This window comes from Capra hircus, chromosome 5, assembly GCF_001704415.2.
Source record: "Capra hircus breed San Clemente chromosome 5, ASM170441v1, whole genome shotgun sequence".
In the NCBI taxonomy this organism is placed as follows: Eukaryota; Metazoa; Chordata; class Mammalia; order Artiodactyla; family Bovidae; genus Capra; species Capra hircus.
In genome coordinates, this window is record NC_030812.1 from 101,774,782 (window position 1) to 101,785,303 (window position 10,522).

General features: G+C 42.0%; 1 pseudogene; it reads right to left on the reverse strand.

Moving 5' to 3' along the window:
- Window positions 1-10,522, reverse strand: part of LOC108633319 — an 89,929-nt pseudogene that overhangs the window by 67,298 nt on the left and 12,109 nt on the right.

The window sequence follows — 10,522 nt, forward strand, 5'->3', positions numbered from 1 at the left end:
TTGGAAGGAATGATGCTAAAGCTGAAACTCCAGTACTTTGGCCACATCATGTGAAGAGCTGACTCATTGGAGAAGACTCTGATGCTGGGAGGGATTGGGGGCAGGAGGAGAAGGGGATGACAGAGGATGAGATGGCTGGATGGCATCACTGACTCTATGGACAGGAGTCTGAGTGAACTCTGGGAGTTGGTGATGGACAGAGAGGCCTGGCGTGCTGCGATTCATGGGGTTGCAAAGAGTCGGACGTGACTGAGCAACTGAACTGAACTGAACAGAACTGATGGATCTGTGTATATGGATCCATATATAGAGATATAACTAGACTTACTGTAGTGACCATTTATCATATGGGCATTATGTTGTACACAGCAAAAAGTATAATGTATCAATTATATCAATTTAAAAAATTTAATAAAGCAAGTTTGGAACATATAGATTAAATTAGCTCCATCCAAACTTCATTTTATAAACTCAACTTAAACCCATCACTTAGATTTTAAAATATCAAATCTCACTAATAACATCCTACAGGGTTGGGACAGACACAGAAACAGACATAAGTCACCTGCACATGAGATGTAGGCTTCCTCCTTTGGAGAGCATGAACTGTATTTCCACAGGCCAGAAGGACACTGCCAGAAAGAGGTATCAGTTTTCCAACACTGAACTAAATCTAACCACCGGGGTCTATAACCTTCCCTGAGACCAACAGAGGTGTTGAGACTTCCGCTGTCCCCACAGCCAAGCTGACTGCAGATGATGGACACGGTGACATCATCCATGGGGCTGCGGCAGACACTGCCCCAGGTCCCATTGTAGAAAACTTCCAGCCACCCAGCACACTGCTGGTCCTCGCTCACCATCCTGAGGGCCAGGAACTCTGAGATTGAAAGGGAGGAGACAGGACACAGTGAGCACCCCACTCAGTGCTCTGGGTTTTCCCCTCTCTCCAAAATTGTGAACATTCGTCTGTGACCCGGCTGAGGAAGCAAATCCATTAGATGACCAGAGTGAAACTTGTCTCCTTTTCACCTGACTTTGTCCATTTGTGACTGTCTTTCTAAATATTTCTACCACCGTAATGTAGTGGATATGAACTCAGAGGAAGACCAACCTGGACACCTGCAGGGAGAGGGAGCTGACTCCTGCTTCCTGACAAAACATCTAAGAGAGTGTATGAAAGGGATGTGATGGGGAAAGTGTGGAGGCAGATAGAATAATGGACCTACAAATGTCTACATGGAAGCTGTGTCTGTGTTTCCTTATCTGGCAAAAGAGACTTTACATATGTGATTAAGGTTTGGTCCTTGGGATGGTAAGAGTCACCTGAAATATGGCGGATTAACCACCTGAGCACAGTCTAATCACATTCTTAGACTCACTATCCTTTAAAGGGGAATCCTTTTCCTCATTCTGGTTAGAGGGAGATGTGAATATGGATAATGGTCAGAGAGGTGGAGCGTTGCTGGTCTGATGATGAACAGATGGGGGTTATGAGTGAAGGAAGGCATTCAGCTTCTAGGAGCTTGAAAAGACAAGAAACAGATTCTTTCCCAGAGGCTCAGAAGTGACGTGGCCGTCCTGAAACCTTGATGCCAGTCCAGTGAGATCCCTGTTTGACATCTAAGCTAGAGAAGTGTAAGGAAATAAATATGCTGTTTTAAATCACTAACAATGTAGCAATTTGTTATAGAACAGACAAAAACTAGCACAGTGGCTTTAAGACTTCTCTACTCTATGTACCAGAAGGGTGAGCCCTGATTTCAAAAAAAAAAAAAAAAAAAAAAAAAAACTGTGAGAAAAGGCTCTGCCAGGAAACACTACTGAGAAGAAAGGACCAAAATCTCAGCTGCTGCAGGAGGAAGTGAAAGCACCTCATCTTCACGTCTCCTAGAAAGACAGGCTCCATGGGAGGAAGCCTCCTTCTCTGGTCCTTTAAGCATCTCTCCCTCAGGGCTCAAAGCCCCGTCCTCCAGGGTCCCACCCCTACCCCAGCCTGTGGACAGTGTGGAGTGCTGACCTGAGCAGATGACCCCCGCGTCCTCCTTGTCTCTGCAGTCGTGCCGCCCCCAACCCTGGGAAGGGCACATCCACACATGGGACTCATTTCCGGTTCAGTTCAGGTCGTCCAGCCAGATGGGCCCTGATCCTGCCCCAAAGTGAGTAGACCTCGTGGCATTAAGGGCTTCTCCACAGCCCAGCTGCCTGCACACCACGCGGGCATCGTCCAGGTCCCAGCCGTCATCACAGATGGTGCCCCAGGAGCCCTGGGCAAGGATCTCCACTCTCCAGGCGCAGGGACCGCCCCCGTCCACCAGGCGGAGCTGCCTGCTGTCTGAGGAGAGAGAAATGGGACAATGGGCCGTCGACCTGGGGAATGTAAAGGGCATTCTTTCCTGTGGGACCCTCACCTGAGCAATAGGGGGCGCTCTCCTCTGATGCCTCAGATCCTGCTGGTTTAGACACAAAGTGGTCGCACTGGGGCAGCACCTGGGTCTGGTTTCCTGAAGAAACAGCAATGATTAGAGGGTTGGGAGGGTAAAGAACAGGAAAGTCAGTGAAATTACATAATTTTTAGGAGGGGAGGGAAGTTTGGGGGGAAATGGATCCATGTATATGTATGGCCGAGTCCCTGGCTGTTCACCTGAAACTATAAAAACACTGTTAATCAGCTATCCCCAATACAAAGTAAAAAGTTCAAAACAACAACAACAACAACAAAAAATTACCTAGTGATGGAGCTGAGATGAAAGCTGGAACACACTGGTAAAGTTACCATAATCTTAGTGTTCCCTTTCTCCAGGAAGAGCCCTGGTCCTGACAATGGCACGATTCCTGTTTTAAGCCAAGCTTTGCCCTAAGAATGAGTTAAACAACTTGTTCTATCCTTAATCCACCCTTAAATAGAAGAAGCAAAACAAAAGCCTTTCTGAAGGAGTTGTACACTTATTTATCTACAATGTTTGTGGTTTTAAAAATACTTATATAAAAGAGATCTCATGGAAAACCAGAGCAAAAAGAAACATCAAAAAAATTTCCCAGGGTATTTGGCTCTTAAAGTTACCTGACAGATAATTTATTTTATTTAATTTTATTAATTTTTATATGAGTATAATTGCTTTACAATGTTATGATAGCTTCTGCTGTACAGAAAATTTAGTAAGTTATACACATATATGTGGGCTTCCCAGGTGACTCAGTGGTAAAGAATCTGCCTGCCAAACAGGAGACTGGGGTTCCATCCCTGGGCTGGGAAGAGCCTTTGGAGAAAGAAACGGCAATCCACTCCAGTATTCTTGCCTAAGAATTCCTATAGACAAAGGAGCATGGCAGTCCATGAGGTCACAAAAGAGTCAGACACAACTCAGCAATTAAACAACAACAACTATTTCTATCTATCTATTTATTTATATATATATATACACACACACAAACACATATCCCCACTTTCTTGGATTTACTTCCTAGTCACCACAGAACACTGAGTAGAGTTCCCTGTGCTATAAAGAAGTTATTATTTGTCTATTTCTGTGTGCATGCATGCTAAGACACTTCAGTCGTGTCTGACTCTGTGACACTATGGATTGTAGCCCATCAGGCTCCATGGCTATGGGATTCTCCAAGCAATATCTATTTTATACTTAGTATCAATAGTGTAGGGCTTCAGAATCTGGTGGCTCAGACAGTAAAGAATCTGTCTGCAATGTGGGAGACCTGGCTTTGATCCTTGGATTGGAATGTTCCCTGGAGGAGGGCATGGCAACCCACAGTAGTTGTACCAATTTACATACTCATATGTAGGAGGATTCCCTTTTTTGCACATCTTCTCCAGCATTTATTTGTGGAATTTTAAATGATAGACATTCTAACTGGTGTGATGTATTACCTGACTGTACCTTTGACTTGCATCTCTCTAAATATTAGCGATGTTGTATTTGTTAGCCATTTGTATGTCTGGGAAAAAAAAAAAAGTCTATTTAGGTCTTTTTCCCATTTTTTCATTGGATTGTTTGGTTTGTTGCTATCGTGTTGTTTGTGTATTTTGAAGATTAATCCCTTGTTAATTACTTCATTTGCAAATATTGTCTCCCATTCTGAGAGTTGTCTTTTTGTTCTGTTTATGGTTTCCTTTGATATATAAAAGCTTTTAAGTTTAATTAGATCCTTTTTGTTTTGTTTTGTTTTTATTTTCTTTAGGAATTTGATCAAAAAATCCTGTTGCAACTTATGTCAAAGAATGTTCTTCCTGTTTTCTTCTAAGAGTTTTATAGTCTGACAGAGAATTTAAATAGCCATGATTAAAGTGCACAAAAAATTAATTGACACGATGTGTATCTTGGCAGAGAAATGATAACAAAAACAAGTGAAAATTCTACAGCTGAAAAAGTTAACAGCTGAAATTAATAACTAGAGAATGAGTGTATCAGCACATTAGATCAACATAAAGTAGAAACAGCAAAATGGAAAAATCAGAGGATAAATATTCCTCTATTTAGAAATGCTGATCCTATGGTAAGTGCCCGGTTAATAATCCTATATAACAAAATTTTCCCCAAAACTTAGTAGATGAAGGAATATATTTTTAAAATTTGCTCATGATTTCCTGGGTGAGTAAGTTGGGAAAGACTCACCTTGGCAGTTCTATCTTTGGTGTTTCTCATGTGGTTGCATTTAGATGTCATCTGGGACTGACATCTCTAAAGGTTTGACTGGACTGTGGTTATGTAAGGAAATTCCCAGGAGTATTTTTGTTGTTGTTGGGAGGGAAGGATAAAGGCACATCATGACTGCGACCTAATCCTGAAAGATTTTACATACTCAAGGAAAAAGAGGGCAGGAGGGGAGCAAATAAGGAGAGAAAGGGAAAGCTAGAGCAAGAAAGAGAAAAGAAAGAAAGAAGGATTAAAGGAAAATACTAATGCAACATTCAGGGAATCCAGGTAAAGTTCAGAGAGAACTCATTCCTAGAAAACCTTCACTAAAGAAAATACTAGTAACATGAAACCCATAAAATGCCTAGGAGAAAACCGAGTTAAAGATGTGCAAAACATCTGAGAGAAAGTCAAGACCTAACTGAATGAAGGGATATATTTTGTCAGTGAATTGGGAAACTCAATCTTGTCAAAGTCAGTCATTCTCAAATTTATATACAGATTAAATCTAACCTCAATCAAATTCCCTTGTGCTTTTGCATGTCTGAAACATGACAAGCTGATTCAAAATTTACATTGCTGTTCAGTCACTTAGTCGTGTCTGACTCTTTGTGACCCCAAGGACTGCAGCACACCAGGCTTCCCTGTCCATCACAAACTCCTGGAGCTTGCTCAGACTCATGTCCTTTGAGTCAGTGATGCCATCCAACCATCTCATCCTCTGTCATCCCCTTCTCCTCCTGCCTTCAGTCTTTCCTATCATCGGGGTCTTTCCTAGTGAGTCAGCTCTTCACATAAGGTGGCCAAAGTATTGGAGCTTCAGCTCAAAAATATATACCAAATACAAAACCAAGACTGACCAAAGCAGTTGGCAAGAAAAACAATAACATAACTTCTTTAAATTAAAGTTACCCAGACTTACTATGTGTGCTTAGTCACTCAGTCGTGTCCAACTCTTTGTGACCCCATAGACTATAGCCTGCCAGGCTCCTCTGTCCACAGGGATTCTCCAGGCAAGAATACTGGAGTGAGTTCCTGTGCCCTTCTCCAGGGGATCTGCCCAACCCAGGGATCAAACCCAGGTCTCCCGCCTTGTAGGCAGATCTTTACTCTGAGATACCAGGGAAGGTTCAAGACTTACTGTAAAATTACAATAATTAAGAAAATGTGGTACAGGTGCAAGGAGAGACAAAGGATACAGTGGAACAGAATAGAGAGTCTAAACAATGTATTCAGACATATGCGCCCTTTCACTTATCACAAAGGTGGCACTGCAGTGGTGAATAGTCTTTTTAGAAAAAGATTTTGAGTCAACTGGATATCCATATGAAAACAGAACACTTGACCCTTATCCTACACAGATGTCAATCCTAGAAGCAATTTACAATTACATGCAAAAAAAAAAAGAAATAATTACACTTCTGTGAGATACTCTCAGAGAACATTTTTTTACTTTGGAGTAGACAAAGTTCATTTTAGAAGACTATAAGGAGTTCTAGGGACTGGATCAATGGACTAGTTCAAAACTGAGACAGAAGTACATCAAGGCTGTATATTGTCACTCTGCTTATTTAACTTATATGCAGAGTACATCATGCAAAATGCTGGGCTGGATGAAACTGCAGTCAAGATTGCTGGGAGAAATATCAATAACCTCAGATATGCGGATGACACCACCCTTATGGCAGAAAGTGAGGAGAAATTAAAGAGCCTCTTGATGAAAGTGACAGAGGAGAGTGAAAATGTTGGCTTAAAACTCAATATTCAAAGAACTAATATCATGGCATCTGGTCCCATCACTTTATGGCAAAAATATGGGGAAACAAGAACAGACTTTATTTTCTTGGACTCCAAAATCACTGCAGATTATGTCTACAGCCATGAAATTAAAAGATGCTTGATGCTTGGAAGAAAAGCTATGACCAACCTAGTCAACATATTGAAAAGCAGAGACATTACTGACAAAGGCCCATCTAGTCAAAGCTATGATTTTTCCAGTAATCATGTATGGATGTGAGAGTTGGACCATAAAGAAAGCTGAATGCTGAATAATTGATGCTTTTCAACTGTGGTGATGGAGAAGACTCCTGACAGTCCCTTGGATGGCAAGGAGGTTCAACCAGTCAATCCTAAAGGAACTCAGTCCTGAATATTCATTAGAAGAACTCATGCTGAAGCTGAAGCTCCAATATTATGGGAAGAACTGACTCATTGGAAAAGACCCTGAGGCTGAGAAAGATTGAAGGCAGGAGGAGAAGGGGACAACAGAGAACCAGATGACTGGATGGTTTCATTGACTCAATGGATATGCGCTTGAGCAAGCTCCAGGAGATGGTGAAGGACAGGAAAGCTTGGCATGCTGCAGTCCATGGGGTTGCAAAGAGTCAGACATGACTGAGTGATTGAATGGAACTGACTGACTGAAAGAGCACTACATGGACAGAAAAAAAAGTTAATAAGTCAAACCTAAGATGAGTAACTTGGCTCATTGAAGTACAGCATACCATTAAGAAAATAAAAATGTAAGACCAAGAATTAAACACACAAAAAACATAATAAAAACTTTTGCCAAAAGTTATCATCATGGTAATTTGCACCATTGTATTTGTAATAGTCAAGAACTGGAAATAAACTCAAAGCTCTGCCATTAGTTGAATGGTTAAACACAGGATCATGCGATCATTCAAAGGAATACTCTATAATAATAAAAATGAATGAAATTTTGCCATAAAAAAAATCATGAGTGAATCTCAAACACAGTTTGGAGTCAAAGAAATAAACGCAAAAGAAAACATACTGTATGGTTTTACATAAAGTTCAAAAACTGAGAAAATATTCTATGGCAGTACAAGTCTTAGGTAAGCAGTCTTCCCTGGAGAGGAGGAGGACACAGCTATTGGGAGGCAATAGTGATTCTGTGGTGCTGGGAATGTTCTCTGTGTAGATCTGGGCTGGGGAACATGACCTAGGTGTACACTTATTGTTTGTACTTTGTTCTCTATTATTATCCTTAAATAATACTGTTTCATTAAAAAATAGTATTCATCTAGGTGTTTCTTTCCCTGACATAGCACTTCTTAGCATTTCTTAGCACTTCTTTCTCCTGAAAAAAATCAGTGAACCATGAGAATGCTATGGAACAGGACCTTACAAAGCCTTCTCAGGACAGACCATCCTCATGTCCTCCACCTGCCTCTGTTTGTAGAAAAACCTAATTAAAGAATAAATTTGATCAGAGAAATGAAAGAAAAAATCAGAAACAAGCAAAAACAGTCAAATAAGACAAAATAATAATAGTCTAGCCCTAAACAAAGTCAAGGACCTTTAGTTCCTTCTCATGGGGTATAGATAACATTCTGAGCCATATCTTTTTGAGCTATTTTGCAGATACTGAAATCCCAAACAAGTGGTAGCAATAAATTACATGATGACCACACTAGTGGGGTCTCATTTCCTTCTCCAGGGGATCTTCCCAACCCAGGGATCAAACCCAAGGCTCTTGCATTGCAGGCAAGTTCTTTACCATCTGCACCAACAGGGAAGTTCATAATATTCACCTTACACAATTCCAAGATCGGCCTCAAGGAAATGGGAACAGATCAGCACTAGAACAGATGATTAACTGTATTTCAAACAATAAAAGTGACACTGATCAGACTTATTTCAAGATGATTGTCAGAGCTAGCTGTGCTATTCTGCAGGTAAACTGTCCCCGACTTCTGCCTATGCACTCCTGAAACTCCCATTTCAAACACTCACCCCTGATCAGCAAGGAGGAGTTGGTTCTTTGGTACATTAGTCCTCTGTCTCCCCAGAACTGCTGGTTTCCTCAATAAAGCTGTCTAATTTTACCCCGCACTTGTCTCTCAGTGTTGGATTCTTGAGTAATGAGCAGCTGAAACCCGAGTTCAGTACCAAGATTAAACATTTCACTACAGAATATCTTTCTTTTTAAGTCTGTTTTCCCTTACTCTCTGCTCTGGGGAAATTTCACTCCAGGAGCATCCTAGGTACAGTAGCCCTCCCCTCTCTTACCTGAGCACATCGCAGAGGCCGTATTGCCATGGGAACAGTCAGGAACACCCAGGGCAGTCATGGGGCATTTCCACAGGAAGGACTCGGTCCCAGAGCAGTGAAATCGGGTTTTCCAGAGTTTATCACTTGCTTCTGCTCCGTTTGGGGTGGAGATGGCGACTCCACAGCCAAGCTGACGACAGACAACATTGGCATTGGCCAGACTCCAGAGGCACAGAGCGCTCTCCATCATCCAAAAATGCTCATCTCCACCTGCCCCTCACACTGAGAGGAGACATTTGTCACGAGCCGGACATCTGTTTACACTGATAGAAATAGACAGGATTTCAGAAATTATTTCTTTTTTAGCTTGAATTGAGTGTAAAGGAGGCTAAATCCTGACGTGGCATCTCACCTGAACAGACAACCTGAACAGCTCCACTGTGGTGACAAGTGCCCCCTGGACAGGGCACTCTTAGGCACCACCAGAGCTTAGGCTCCTCCCCCCACATCTGAACTCTTCAGCCCTACCCAGCCATTGGACTCTCTGAAGGGTACTTGTCCCAGGACAGACACAGCCTTGCCACACCCCAGCTCTGCACAGATGACCTGGGCAGTGGGGAGTGTGAAGTTTCCATCAGACACTGGGGTCCAGGCTTCTCCAGAGTAAACTTCTACTCGCCCTAAGCAGGGTCCATCCCCTCCAGCCAGATGCACAAATCCTAAGAGAAACAAAGAACAACAAACCCAGTGAGTGTTCATGAACCTGGCTTGACAATTGGAAACAACACCTCACAGTCAATGGTGGGAAAGCTTTTCTTTCCAACAGAGGAATAAGAGGGGATAAGAAGAGAGAATTTGACTGTCATTGTCAAATTGCATTTTCATGAGCAAGTTTCTCAAGAGATATTCCAGAAGGATTGCAGGGTCAGTTTGGAATGGCTGGGTTCCAAGAATATATATTGGTTAGGAATATTAATTCTTATCTGGGGGCCTGGAAACTTCAAGGCCCAAAGAAACTGCCAAGTGGTAAACATTCAAACTTGAGTGCAGAGCTGAACTAACTGAGAGTGAAATAAGATCATGGGATTCAAGAGGTTAGAGGCCTAAGAGCCAGAGAAGTTTAGAAGGTCATCCTGAAATTTCTGGGGCTAGAATTTTGGGCAGTTTTCTCTGAGCCAATATTCAAGTCACTGGGGATGACAACATCATGAGGGCTGGATCTGAGTGCAGGCATTAGGTCACAATTAGGTAACCTAATTGTGAAAGTTGTCACAGATAAGTTTGGAAATGACAAAAGCTCAGAGAGTCATAGGAGAGAGAGGGAATGATCCTAGCCATCTTCTTTATAAACCTAGGATTTATGGAGAAGGAAATGGCAGCCCACTCTAGTGTTCTTGCTGGAGAATCCCAGGGATGGGGGAGCCTAGTGGGCTGCCATTTATGGGGTCACACAGAGTCGGACATGAACTGAAGCTACTTAGCAGCATGAACATACCTGAGAGAAAGTGAAGTCTCAGTGGATATGCAAGACAACTGAGTTAGTTGATTACTTCATCCTAGACATGAGATTCTTAGCAAATGTGAAGGAGTGATGAAATTAATGTATTCTAACCTATCTATATGCCAACTGCATATTCCTTTCCTATCTGGATTTCTGAGATAAGACCAGCAAGCTACGAAAAAGGAGAGTGAGAGGAAGATAGCAGAGAGCAAACAAGCCGTATATATTTTAGAGATTTCTAAATTGCAAAAGCCTCATAGTGTTGAAACATAGATTTGGAAACCAAATACTTGTTCGACAAGATTTTAACAGCTTTTATCCCCTGTGCTTCTCCCAGTTGCCAGTAACAGTG